Source organism: Bombina bombina, chromosome 1, assembly GCF_027579735.1.
Source record: "Bombina bombina isolate aBomBom1 chromosome 1, aBomBom1.pri, whole genome shotgun sequence".
NCBI lineage: Eukaryota > Metazoa > Chordata > Amphibia > Anura > Bombinatoridae > Bombina > Bombina bombina.
Window position 1 is genome coordinate 1,246,122,223 of NC_069499.1, and position 15,925 is coordinate 1,246,138,147.

Below are 15,925 nucleotides of genomic sequence, written 5' to 3' on the forward strand. Positions count from 1 at the left end.
CCTGAGAGTAGAAAGGGTACAAGATACAATGAAACATTACTGTGTGTACTAAAATATACACCTACATGCCAATAAACATATGTTGTAAGTAATACACAAAAACACCCACAGTAAGGCTGGAAAAAATAGTTAACAATATTTATAGTAAAAAATGAAATACCAAGCACTTTGTAACTGACAATATACCACTGTGGTTTTGTTGATAAATTTGGTCACAAGACCAGATTATTTTGTTACAGTAACAACATAAGTATATAGTGTATACAAAGAAGAATAGAAAATGTTTGTCTGCCTATTAAGTTAGCAAAGACAGTCTATTGAGAGTTATGTTCCGAATACACCTAAGAACCACTGTCTGCCTATTCCCAAAAGTTTATTAGGTCATACCTGGAATTGAGGCCCTCTGGATGTCTAGTTCGGAGCCTAAACATCCAGTAGGCCTCACATTTAGCTAATAGTTTGTCTAAGTCACCACCTCTTTTGGGTAGCTTGACTTTTTCTATTACACACCATCTTAGAGAGGTTATCTCTCCTTGATGTTTTTCTATGAAATGGCAGACTAATGGTGTGGTAGACCTTCCTCTGGAAATGGTAGAAAAGTGCTCCCTCATACGTGACTTTATGTCTCTCGAGGTAAAGCCTATATATTGCACTTCACAAGTTTGACATCTCAGCATGTATATTAACTCTGTTGACATGCAATTACTGCATGACTTTATCTTAAATTCTTCACCAGTTGAAAGTTTTAGTTTTCTCAAGATATTCGAATGGCCTGCACTTTCTGTGGTCACAATGGTACATACCCAAGCTGGTTAGCCATGTTGATGTCCTGGTATTGTCTGACCTCAGTAGTGTAGGCGAGAGTAAAGACCCCAAAGTGGGGCATTTTTTTTAACTACATCTGACTCCATTTTTGGCCAACTCAGTCAATGTATCATCAGCTGCCAGTATGTGAAAGTGTTTCCATACTATCTGTGCAATTAGAGGAAACTGTGCACTGTAGCTGGTGAGAAAATTGACACCTTTAAAAGAGTCATGTTTGCTTGTTTTGTCACCCAAAAGAGATGGTCTCTGTATGTTCTCAACCTGTCTTCTGGCAGTGTTGATAGTTTTTTGGGAATAGCCCCTCTCCTTCAGTCTCAGTTCCAAATCCCTGGCCTCATGACAGAAGTCACCTTGCTTGGTACAATTCCATTTCAAATGTATAAATTCCCCTTTAGCCACAGCAGCTGCTGTGTGCTTGGGATTGCAACTCTTGCCATGAAGCAAGGATTGCCTGAGATGGACTTTCTGTATATCCTAGATGGTACCCATTTTTCTCCAGAGCCTATTAGAGTCACATCAAGATAGTTAATTTTCTTCCCGGTTGAATTTAAAAGTAAAACTAAGACCAATGGTGTTATTGTACCGCATGTTTACAAAGAAGACAACATTTTGTTCACTCCCCTTCAAAATGAAGAGGAGGTCATCGATGTATCTGCAATATGTGTGAATTTTGTAGTTGTATTTATTTCTATCTCCAAAGATGTGGGACGATTCCCACCAACCCAAGAATAGGTTGGCGTGTGAGGGGGCAAGCTTTGCCCCCATCGCTGTCCCATCTGGAGATAGAAAACATCCAGAAACTGGAAAAAATTATGGGTAAGAAGAAATTTGGTGACAGTGACAACATAAGCCTGAAACTCAGATGTAAACTCAGAGTATTTTTTCAAATAAAACTGTATTGTTTTAATTCCATCCTGGTGTGGTATAGATGAGTACAAGGATATGGCATCAACAGTTACCCAACAAAAAGTGTTTTCCCATTTAACATGTTCCATCAAATTCAGAACATGTTTTGTGTCCTTAATATATGAGGGCATGGAAACAACAAAAGGTTGTAATATGGAGTCAAGCCACTGGGATAGATACTTATCAAATTTGCTTCATTCCCATGCTATTATGTGTTGAAATGCTACCTATGTAAGTATCTGGATCACCACATGGAAATGGATAACATTCTTGCAAAACTGCTGCCATATAGTGATGCAGAAATGGGAACGATCCTAAGCATACGTCCCTGTTTTTCAATAAAAAATACCAAGAGAACGAAGAAACATTGATAATAGTAAATTAGAAGTTGTTTATATAAAATCCATTTTCATACTAAGATAACATTGTACACACAGTCTGCTAAATCAAGACCATACATTTTATATATTAACCCTGATTTCATAAACTGCAATTTATTGTGTCCCATTTTAGACATTCTGTCACTTTCACTTTAAGTGACAGGATTGACTAAATTCAACCGAATATTATACAAATTTGGGTAATATCAGTAATCTGTAAAGACTATGGACAAGGACTTACGTGGCGAAAAAGAAGAAATTTTACTCCATTTTCACCTCACCACACAAAGACAGACCACAAGCCTTATGCTGAAAATGTGAGCACCGTAACTCCTGTAACTGCCTGAAAATATTAACTAACACCTAACGCATGCGCAATATCTATCTACCTGTCAACCGCAATCCCCCACAACAATAACTAATAAAGTATATTAACCCCTAATCCACCATTAACCCACATCGCAATAAACCTAATAAAACTATTAACCCCTAATCCGCCATTAACCCACAATGCAATAAACCTATTAACCCCTAATCCGCCAAACCCACACAACGCAATAATCCTAATAAATCGATTAACCCCTAATCCGTCAAACCCCCACAACGCAAAACCTAACACCCCCTAAATTAACCCCAATTACCTCAATTAAAAAATACTAAATTAAATTAAGAAAGCTAACTTTAAATTAATCTAAGATTGCAAAAAATAAAAAAGTCTAACATTACATAAAATAATGAACCAAATTATCAAAATTAAAAAAATTAAACCTAATCCCTATGAAAATAAAAAAGCCCCCCCAAATAAAAACACCCCCTAATCTAATACTAAACTACCAATACCCCTTAAAATGGCCTTTTGTAGGGCATTGACCTAAGTTAAACAACTCTTTTACCTTAAAAAATACTAAATCCCCCCTCTAACAGTAAAGTCCCACCACAAACCAAACCCCCAAAATAAAAAAAACACTAAAAAATTCTAAACTACCCATTGCCCCTAAAGAGGCATTTGTATGGGCATTGCACCTTATAAGGGCATTTAGCTCTTTTACTGCCCTTAAAAGGGCATTCAGCTCTTTTAAGAGTGCCCGATAAATCCCTAAGTCTAACCCCCAAATAGGAACTCACCATTCATGAAGTCTGGTGCAGAAGGTCCTGTTCCAGGTGATGAAGCCGTCTTCTAAGCAGCTGACATCTTCCAAGCGGGACCCTCTTCCTTCTTCACCCATGACCAAGCCGGAGTGTAAATGAGCATGGAGCAGGACCGGCGAATGCAGAGCCATGGAGCATGGAGGATCCTCTGTGTATTCCAGGTACGCATTTAAATATGGTGTCCCTTGCATTCCTATTGGCTGATTTGATTCTTCAAATTCAAATCAGCCAATAGGATGAGAGCTGCTTAAATCCTATTGGCTGTTTTGAACAGTTTCATCTTTAATATACACACAAGCAATTAGGTTTTGATATCTAGATTAAATATTGCATCTGCACATTTATAAAAGGCAGTGCAAGCTGCTTTAGATGAATAAGTAATTGAAGTGCCTGGACTATTACCTGCTAGGCAGCACAAGGCTATTTAAAGGTACAGTCTACTCTAGAATTGTCATTATTTAAAAAAGATAGATAATCCCTTTATTACCCATTCCCCAGTTTTGCATATTCAACCCAGTTATTAATATACTTTTTAACTGTTATTATCTTGTATCTAAGCCTCTGCAGACTGCCCCCTTATTTTAGTTCTTTTGACCGACATGAATTTTAGCTAATCAGTGTTGACTTTTAGGTAACTCCATGTGCGTAAGCACAATGTTATCTATATGGTACACATGAACTAACACCCTCTAGCTGTGCACTTAGAAGTTAGGATATGAGCCTACCTAGGCTTAGCTTTCAACAAAGCATACCAAGAGAACAAAGACAATTTGATTATAAAATAGAACCAGATCTGCACATCCATAAAGAGCAGAAACCGTCTTATAAATATATGTATGTGTGTGTGTGTGTGTATGTATATATATATATATATATATATATATATATATATATGATTCAGTCACTCACTGCATTTTGTTCTAATTTGTTGTTACCCATTTTTAACTGTATCAATAAAGTATGAAGGATATGAGTGCTTAAAGGGGTAGCCTGTCCAGTGCCTATGCTAGAATTTGAAATAAATTGTCTGGAACATACATATCAAGAACATACTTGCTGACCTAGATCAGACACTGCCAATAAACATAGAACACCCATATTCACAGATCAATCTGGCATATGTGTTACAGGGTAAACAATTGGATTCACACTAATATAATTTTCTCTTTTCTTTTGGAGGATATCAACAGTTTATGACGGGGAGTATCATAAGATGTGTTTGTCCATAATGCGAAAGTCTTGTATTTGTAGTAACCATTGTAATCAAATAATTTAGCTTTTTTTTTCTCATATGATTTTTAAACTACTCCATATTTGTACTGTTAATGTTGGATTTGTCTGTCTTTTGACAATTAATACAAATTATTCAATTGAAAAAAAAATTAACAAAGCTAAACATGTGTTATTGTTTGAAGAGAAGTTTGTGAGCAGGATACATTTGATAAACTAAGTCTATGGTTGCTGTCTACACTATTTCTTGCTTTCTTTCGTTACAGGCATTTTAAAAAAAAATTATGCAATAGCAAATGTTTCAGAAATAGTGAGATAAATGTGACTAAATTTACACAGATTGTGGATGAGAAAATCCATGGTTCTAATGTGGCTATAAAAATATTTCTATGGAAACTTCCGGTGGACGGGCGTAGAGAGTGGAAGCAGGGAACGGAGCTCCGGAGACAAAGGCTCCCTAACTTGCTAGATCACACTCTAAATACCCCCATACTCAGCTAAAATCCTTGGTAGGAGGGTGAAAGAGCTGCCTGGACTCTACATAGCGAGGAATCAAACAATCAATTCCCCCACCACAACAGTCGCTGTAAAGACGAAAGAGTGGGAGGTTGCGGCTGCAGCTTCAAAGATGCCAAATAGATTGCATCCCAGGGAGCTGGAGAAAAGAAGAAGGAACACAGTCACCCTGCAGCCAGACAGTTTTGCTTGGAACATCTAGAGAGTAGAGCGGTGAATGAGTTGTGCACTTGGCAGGAAGCCGCCATCTTGCTGTCATCCATAATAGTGTAACTTATAGCAGCACAGGGGGTATGAACTCCGGTCAAGATTAACAATACCAGATTGTAGCCATATATCCTTTTATATCATTAGATCAAGTGGGGACAGTGACATCAACTCAAATTACCCAACAGTGGTTTACTTCTATAACATGCACATGGAAATTGCATTACAGAGCTTCATTTCAAATAACTTAAATAGAAAAGGAAAGTAGGAGAAAGAATTACTTCTCAATCGGGCAGTAGGGGAGCTTCAACCCACAATAAACCCCTTGTTTCGGCTGAAGTGTATCTAAGCAATGTATCCTTCTAAATGACTTTATATGTAAACTGCACACAGACTCTGCTTTGTCCTGGAGTGCTCTCTGAGGGTTGAGCACTGAACTGCTACGATTAATTATCAGAAGGTAGCGGACTACCTGAGTATTGTGTGCAGTTCTGGAGGCCATATCTTCAGAAGGATATTAACAAACTTGAATCTGTGCAAAGGAGGGCTACCAAAATGGTACATGGTCTAAAAAATAAAACTTACCAGGATAGGCTCAATGACCTAAATATGTATAGCTTAGAGGAGAGAAGGGAAAGAGGTGATATGATAGCAACTTTCAAGTACATTAAAGGGTTTAGTAAAACTGAGGCTGTGGGTATTTTACATAAAATGGAAAATTCAAGAACAAGGGGTCATGAGCTCAAGCTAAAGGGTAGTAGATTCAGGAGTAATTTGAGGAAGCACTTCTTTACAGAAAGAGTGATTGATTTATGGAATAAACTTCCTCAAGAGGTAGTAGCAACAAACACTGTGGGGGACTTTAAAAATGCATGGGACAAGCATAGGGCTATCCTATGAACTAGATAAGTTTATACTGTTAGGTAAGGTGGGGCAGACTTGCTGGGCCTATGGCTCTTATCTGCCGTCAATATCTATGTTTCTATGTTTCTATGACTAAACTGCAGGCTATCCAGCAATTAAAGAGACAGACAACTTAACCCTTGACAGCCCAATCCGGAGTTTTGGGACGCCTTAGGGAAAAGCAGAAGTTTAAACTGAGAAAAGCAGATTAATTGTACAGAGTCACCCGCACTCCCAAATCTCTTTTTAGACAGAGCAATGGAGGAGGTAACACTCTGAATAGGTATCACACATCAGTTCTAAGTCTGTATACTGCAGCTTCTCAGTTTCTCCTAACATTGAGATTTTCTGAGAGAGACATGCAAGACTAGACGAAATGAGTCCACGCCCCCGCTCACCCGCCGCAGAATAAAACTTAACTGTATGATTTAATATACTCTATCATTTATGGCCTAGGGGTATCCCTAATCATGTCAATACTCGAGACTCTTAACTTAGTTCTTTGACTCACAAGACAAGCAAAAGAATACCAGTGCTCGGCAGTGGGACAAAGACGAAAATGCTGCTTGGCTGGTAGCAGCTTCATCATTGTTGATTTACCTCTGAGATTGTTTTACCTTATTCAAGACACTCATACTAATCTACTAAAAAATGTTATATCCACACTTCTGCATGCAAAAGTACTACAACTCATATACTAAAACAACAGCCACTATGTTGAATAGGCTAAAGAACGCTGACAAGAAAAAGAACCAAGTGGAATCACAATCTAACCTACCATCTCCAGAAGGTTCTTTAGAATATAACCTTATAGACACACACCCCATTGTGTCTCAGATCTCTGCCTTGTTCTTGCCAAAGATAGAACAGCTACAAACGGGCATGGACTCGCTCACAGCAGAAGTAAAATCTTTCAACACTAGGCTGACACAAATGGAGAAAAAGATATCAGAGGGAGAATCGAGACATCGAGAGACAGAATTTAATGTAAAGACTCTTCAGTGACAGACCAAGCAGCTGATGGCAAAGATCGACAATCTAGAAAAAGGTCGAGAAGAAATAACATCTGTATCGTGGGAATACCAGAGTAACTCCCAAATGCTCAACTAGTAGAATTTGCAGAACCCTATTGCATATGTCAAACTCATGCCTGCTGTGCACGATGGAAAGAGTTCACAGGGTGAGAAAGCCAAGGAGACAAGGAGAGACTAATCAACAATCACGCCAGATCATGGTGAAGTACCTCAACTTCAAGGTTAAGATGTCTATCTTGCAGCAGTACAAGAAGATATCCTCTCTGGAATATGAGGGAAGGAGATTGTACCTGTTCCAGGATTACTCTGCAGAGGTAGCGAGTAGGAGGAAAGAATTCTTGCCCTACTGCAAACAACTAATGGAGCAAAAAAGAACAGCAGCCCTGCTTTACCCAACAAGATTTAGACTTCAAACAGCAAATGGATCACTTTTATTTGAGTCACCAAAACAACTCAAACTATACTTGCAGAGAGAGAGTGAAAACTATCCACCCAGAGATGTCCAGAACCACCAACCTGAAGATCAGAACCAAGGCTATGAAGGAAATGAAAGAAACTTTATGACTTAGTAATACAGATTATATCCTTTGCAAGTGAGGGGGGGACCTTTCTTTTTGGATTTATTGTTTATTGTTAAATAGTTACAGGGTTGAACGGAGGGAAAGTTATCGTTTACTGTATTGTTCACTGTCTATTTTTTCCCCCTGCCTGACATAAAATTAGGACTTAAGCATCGACCTAGAGGTGTCACTCCTGAGGGGGGGGGGGGGGGATTTTATGAACTCTCCACAAAAGTAAGCACAACACACTTTTATAAATCTAGTCTGCACGTACATTACACTCTGCACACAAGCTCTCTTGGGTGGAGCATTGGGCACAGGCCAGTTGATACTATCTTAGCAAAATGAAAATGACTTGGAACGTGGGGGATTACATCCCCAATCAAAAGAAAAGCAATTCTGAGACATCTAAACATTAAAAAAGTAGATATAGCGATACTGGAAGAGAGGTCTAAATTACAAGATACTGCAAACCATAGCTGATCTAGAGGGTATATGCCTAATTGTAAAAATGCAGATTGACACACTCCAATTAATACTGTGTGGGGTTTATGGTCTACATACTCAAAAGAAAGAATTCCTCAGCCAATTGCAGAATAAGATTATGCAGTTCCCAATTCTTCCGATAATAGCAAGAGAGGATTATAACATTGCTCCTCTTACACCAGCAGATTTCGCAACCCAAAACACAACACCCCACAACCGCATATATGGGGTCTGATCACGCCCCAGTCTTCCTAACAATAAACACAAACACAATTCCCAGACAAACCAATAGATGCATATTCCCTACTTATCTTTACCATGATCAAAACCTGCATAAACATTTGATAGGGGAATGGATCGCTTACAAAGAGCTTAACAATCAGCACTTACAAGATATCTCATTGTTCTGGGAAACATCAAAAGCAGTGCTTAGGGGGGTAGTGACAGCATACGCTGCAAAAGTAACAAAAAAAAGAAAAGTAAGAGGAGAACTGCTCCTGCGACAACTCTTAAATGCTAGAAATCGCTACTAGATACACATATCACACAAACATCAGTTTGTGCCCAAAATAGACTACACGCCAAATTTTATCGATACAGGAATCACACAGGTAAATTACCTGCACAAATTACTAAACTGGACAGAAAGCCAAATACAGTAGTAACCATTAGGGAGAAAGAGACAAAATCCTCACACAAGAGATTGACATACATAAGGCATTCACTGACTATTACTCTAAACTATATAGCCATCAAGCAGTAAATATGGGAAAAAAGTAACATTTCTGGCAAAAGACTTGCAGTTACCGCAACTAGACGAAGACCAAAATCAGAAATGAAATGCCCCAATCCAATCTCTTGAAGTAATTTGTGCCATAGAAACACTCCCCCTAGAGAAAACCCCAGGACCTGATGGACTGACAGGAGAATTTTATAAATTGTTGATAATAGAGACTTCTGACACCCTTAAACTACTTAACAATGCGATCTTGGAGGGGGAGGCAAGACTATCAAACAGACTCTCTGAGGCCAATGTGACAGTCATCCCCAAACCTGGCAGAGACCCACTACTAACCTTCTCATACCAACCTATATCCTTACTGAATTCTGACTATAAACTGTTCACAAAAATATTGGCCAACAGATTAGTGGACATACTTCCTCATTTAATACATGACGACCAAACAGGGTTTGTGAAGGGCAGATCCTATGTTAAAAACACAAGAAAGCTACAGTTAATACTCACACATTATTGGAAAGGTAGCAATAACGGCTGTCAGGTAAATCCTGAGGAAGCTTGTCTGATTTTTGTGGATGCTGAAAAAGCGTTTGACAAGATACTCTTTGTTTACCTGTTTACTACCTTGGGAAAATGTGGTATTCAAGGACCCTTTAAAAGAGCCATTCACACTATTTACAGGGAACCCCAGGCAGCGATATTGATTAATGCTAAACCTTCCAAACCTTTTTTACTCCTAAGGGGGGTAAGACAGGGATGCCCTCTCTCCCCACTCCTTTTTTATCTGGCACTAGAGCCTCTCTCATGCAAGATTAGAAAGGACACAGAAGGCTTGCATATAGGGATATAGAATGTCCACCTTTCTCCATTTGCGGACGATATGGTTCTGTATACGCGGGAACCAAGAAAGAATATCCCTAAAATTATGCAGATTATTACTGATTTTGGCGTAATATCTGGATACCAGATCAATCATGATAAATCGGAGCTCCTGTGGCTGCGGAACCAAGACCCCATTCTTCTAACTTCAAAATAGTTAAAATAGTTAATAATACAATTAAATACCTAGGTATAATCCTGACCAGAAATCCTAACCAATGGTATGAATCCAATTAGTGGCCACTCCTAAAAGACTTAAGACAAATATTAGTGAACTGGTCTTCCCTTCCATTGACTGTGTCGGGAAGGGTGGGATTAGTGAAGATGATACTACAGGGAGTGCAGAATTATTAGGCAAGTTGTATTTTTGAGGATTAATTTTATTATTGAACAACAACCATGTTCTCAATGAACCCAAAAAACTCATTAATATCAAAGCTGAATAGTTTTGGAAGTAGTTTTTAGTTTGTTTTTTAGTTATAGCTATTTTAGGGGGATATCTGTGTGTGCAGGTGACTATTACTGTGCATAATTATTAGGCAACTTAACAAAAAACAAATATATACCCATTTCAATTATTTATTTTTACCAGTGAAACCAATATAACATCTCAACATTCACAAATATACATTTCTGACATTCAAAAACAAAACAAAAACAAATCAGTGACCAATATAGCCACCTTTCTTTGCAAGGACACTCAAAAGCCTGCCATCCATGGATTCTGTCAGTGTTTTGATCTGTTCACCATCAACATTGCGTGCAGCAGCAACCACAGCCTCCCAGATACTGTTCAGAGAGATGTACTGTTTTCCCTCCTTGTAAATCTCACATTTGATGATGGACCACAGGTTCTCAATGGGGTTCAGATCAGGTGAACAAGGAGGCCATGTCATTAGATTTTCTTCTTTTATACCCTTTCTTGCCAGCCACGCTGTGGAGTACTTGAACGCGTGTGATGGAGCATTGTCCTGCATGAAAATCATGTTTTTCTTGAAGGATGCAGACTTCTTCCTGTACCACTGCTTGAAGAAGGTGTCTTCCAGAAACTGGCAGTAGGACTGGGAGTTGAGCTTGACTCCATCCTCAACCCGAAAAGGCCCCACAAGCTCATCTTTGATGATACTAGCCCAAACCAGTACTCCACCTCCACTTTGCTGGCGTCTGAGTCGGACTGGAGCTCTCTGCCCTTTACCAATCCAGCCACGGGCCCATCCATTTGGCCCATCAAGACTCACTCTCATTTCATCAGTCCATAAAACCTTAGAAAAATCAGTCTTGAGATATTTCTTGGCCCAGTCTTGACGTTTCAGCTTGTTTGTCTTGTTCAGTGGTGGTCGTCTTTCAGCCTTTCTTACCTTGGCCATGTCTCTGAGTATTGCACACCTTGTGCTTTTGGGCACTCCACTGATGTTGCAGCTCTGAAATATGGCCAAACTGGTGGCAAGTGGCATCTTGGCAGCTGCACGCTTGACTTTTCTCAGTTCATGGGCAGTTATTTTGCGCCTTGGTTTTTCCACACGCTTCTTGCGACCCTGTTGACTATTTTGAATGAAATGCTTGATTGTTCGATGATCACGCTTCAGAAGCTTTGCAATTTTAAGAGTGCTGCATCCCTCTGCAAGATATCTCACTATTTTGACTTTTCTGAGCCTGTCAAGTCCTTCTTTTGACCCATTTTGCCAAAGGAAAGGAAGTTGCCTAATAATTATGCACACCTGATATAGGGTGTTGATGTCATTAGACCACACCCCTCCTCATTACAGAGATGCACATCACCTAATATGCTTAATTGGTAGTAGGCTTTCGAGCCTATACAGCTTGGAGTAAGACAACATGCATAAAGAGGATGATGTGGTCAAAATACTCATTTGCCTAATAATTCTGCACTCCCTGTATTTACCAAATTATTATATACGCTCCAAATGCTCCCTGAACTCATACATAAGCAAGACCTCAAAACCCTAAACAGAGACATCTTAATGTTTCTGTGGAACAAAAAGAAACACAGAATAAGCTACTCAAAACTGACCACCCCAACAATTGTGGGAGGTTTCCGCTTACCAAATATCGAACATTACAACTGGGCAACCCTAGCTAAATATATCATGGATTGTCTGACACATAAAAACCACTTCACAAATAATGTACTTGAAACAGAAATGATTAAACCATGGTCATTGCAAATGCTTCCTCACTTCACACCCTCACAGGCTGAGGCCATAGTTGGGGACCTCCCCCTCCTGTCCTCTCACAATGACACACCGTATATCTGCCATTCCAGGGTAATCTGGACTTCCAAACATGACTTACTACAAAACCTTTCAAACAATGGGAGGAGAGGGGGGTGACAACACTAAGACAGGTACTTTCAGAGGATGGAAAATCGATCCAATCCTTTAGAGAACTGCAAAGAGAGTTTGATATACCCAACACTCAACACTTTGCTTTCCTCCAGATGAGGCATTATATGAATGACCTCCTAAAAGCAAAGGATATGCCGAACATGAACTGTGACATTTATAAACTTCTGACCCTGATGAAAGGAGGGATGACATCTATCTCTTATACTTACAGTGCCCTTCATGCTATAACTAACACATCCACTAAAGCTCAACTTCAAATCACATGGGACACATTGTCGGGAAAGGTGATCCCAGATTCATACAAAGCTTCACAAAAGTCAGAAACGCCTTTATTGGCTGAAGTGTGTAAATTGCACATAAAACTATGACACAACATGTATGTGACACCTAGATTGTTTAACAAATGGAATCAGGATGCCTCTGGCCTGTGCCCAAAATGCTCACATTCCAACCCAAACATTATACACATGATATGGGAGTGTCCAAGGCTGACAAAACTTTGGGCCATGATACACAGATGGATAGAGATAATAAAGACAAAGTCAAGATAACATTAGAAACAGTAATTTTACTACACACACAGGTTGTGCATAAATCACACATAAAGTTTGTACACAATGAAATTTTGCAAGCTAGAAAGCTAATCCTCAAACAATGGCTGACAAACAAACCACTTAGTCTACCTCAGCTCAGGGAATCCTTAATGAAACAAATGCTGTATGAATAGACACACAAGGGGACATTGCACAGCGGACAAGACACTTTATGACTAAATGGGAGCCCCTAATACGCAGCCAAGACCCAACACATCAGTAACAGATTATATACCCTTTTAAAGACTCAGAGTACATACTCAATGCTCAACTGAATGGGAAATGGAAGATGGCCTTTTAAGAACTTAACTTAAGGTTTTAAGAGCAATTATGGTGAGAACATAGATTAGAGAAGGGAATCAGGAGTGATGCCTCGGAGAAGTGAATCAAGAGTTTAGAGATCGGTAATTAGATTGAATGTTTGTTAACAGGGAGAGAAACAAATATTTTGAGAGAAGTTTAGTGAAAAATCAAAGACTTATTATTTGCAATGGATGTTATGCCCTATATAAGATTATTAAGAGATAATATAAGACGCTTACAGTACCACACTAGAGGGGATCTCACGAAGATCTTCAATCACACAACTTTATCTAGGGTGGTCAACAATCAAAGACTGATATTGAAGACTTATCCAGGCAACAGCTTACTCCAAGGTTATAACACTCCACAACTTTCACTCCTGCAATATGGACAAATATCTATAATCATTGTGAACCAACAGAAACCTGGAAATATGGGAAAGTAGAAAGAATGGAGTCCGAAACACTGACTTTGGGTAATTATCACTTCAACAAGCTAGTCGACTCCCTAAGATTGAGGGAGAGGAATGAGGAGGGAGAGGAGGGAAGTAGGAGAATTAAAGGGGAACAACAAAAGATAAAAGCCCAACACTGTTGTAGTGCAAGTTTAATGTTATTGTAGTTAATATCATGTCTTGACAATTATGATTGTTTATCGCTGTAACAAGTGTTGGAAATAAAAAAGAATTAAAAAAAAAAAAAAGTATAGCTACAATTTTTACTCAACCATTTATAATTTGTAAAATAATGCAGGTCTCGTCATCAATTAGCCGTTAAATAAAAGTGCAACATTCACAGATTATCAGTTATTTGTATTCAATTATTTGGGACAATATGAGAAAAATACTGAATACCAGCTTTTATTAAATGAGATCTATTAGGATATGGTGTTATACCTTGACATAGGAGCTGGAATGTGGACTTAGGACCAAAAAAATGCAATATATATATATTTTTTTTAAATAGACAGTCTAGTAAAAATGAAACTTTCATGATTCAGATAGGGCATGCAATTTTAAACAAGTTTCCGTTTTACTTTTGTCAACACATTTGCTTTGTTCTCTTGGTATTCTTTGTGGAAAGCTAAACCTAGGTAGGCTCATATGCTAACGTCTATTTCCTTGAAGGTCGTCTCTTATCTCAGTGGATTTTGACAGTTTTTCACAGCTAGACAGTGCTAGTTCATGTGTGCCGTATAGATAAACATTATGTTCACTCCTGTGGAGTTATTTGAGTCAGCACTGATTAGCTGAAATGCAATTCTGTCAAGTCTGCAGAGGCTTAGATACAAGGTAATCACAGAGGTAAAAAGTGTATTAATTTAAGTGTTGATTATGCAAAACTGGGGAATGGGTAATAAAGGGATTATCTATATTTTAAAACAAAAAAATACATACTCCCTTTAACCTAGTCTTTCTTGTACACAATTTCATAAACATACAACAATCCATTGCTTTTTCCCCCCAACATTTAGATTTACTCATTAATAATAAACATTTCATTGTATCTAACCTATTTATTGTAATATACCCATGTAAGTACTTTTAATAAGGGACCTCATAAAGCAGCTACATTTAGCCACCAATTAGCAAGCGCTACCTAGGTGCATAACCAAAAATGGTCTGGCTCCTAAGCTTATATTTCTGCTTTTCAAATAAAGATACCAAGAGAATGTAGAAAAAATGATAATCTGAGAAATTACGGCTAGATTACGAGTTTTGCGTTATGAGTAAAAAAGCAACGTTAAGTCTCATGACGCTGCTTTTTTACTACCGCTGCTATTACGCGTCTTGTAGGTACAGCTGTCCAGCACACTTTTTTGGCCGTACCGCAAATTAACTTTTGCAATTTGCATAAAATATATTTTCAATGGGACTTCCATAGCGCTGGTATTACAAGCTTTTTTTTTTAGGCCAAAAATTGAGCGTTACAGCCTATCCTGCAAGATTCGTAAAGCATTCTAAAGTCAGTAGTTATGAGTTTTACACTACAAAGCTGTAGCATAAAATTCATAACTAAAGTGCTAAAAAGTACACTAACACCCATAAAATACCTATTAATCGCTAAACCGAGGCCCTCCTGCATCGCAAACACTAAAATAAAATTATTAACCCCTAATCTGCCGCTCCAGATATCGCCGCCACAATAATAAACATATTAACCCCTAAACCGCCGCACTCCCACATTGCAAACAATAGTTAAATATTATTAGACCCTAATCTTCTGTCCCTAACATCACCGCAACCTACATTACAGTTATTAAACCCTAATCTGTCGACCCAGTCACCGCCACTATACTAAATTTATTAACCCCTAAATCTTAGTCTAACCGTAACACCCCCTAACTTAATATAATTAAAATAAATCTAAATAAAACCTACTATTAATAACTAAATAATTCCTATTTAAAATGAAATACCTCTAAAATAAACCCTAAGATAGCTACAATATAACTAATAGTTACATTGTAGCTAGCCTAGTGTTTATTTTTATTTTACAGGCAAGTTTGTATTTATTTTAACTAGGTAGAATAGTTAGTAAATAGTTATTAACTATTTACTAACTACCTAGCTAAAAGAAATAAAAATTTACCTGTAAAATAAAACCTAACCTGTCTTACACTAACACCTAACCTTACACTACAATTAAATAAATTACCTAAATTAAATACAATTAACTAAATTAAATACAAATACCTAAATTATAAATTACAAAATAAACCCACTAAATTACACAAAATAAAAAAGAAATTACAAGATATTTAAACTAATTACACCTAATCTAATAGCCCTATCAAAATAAAAAAGCCCCCCCAAAATAATAAAAATCCCTAGCCTAAACTAAACTACC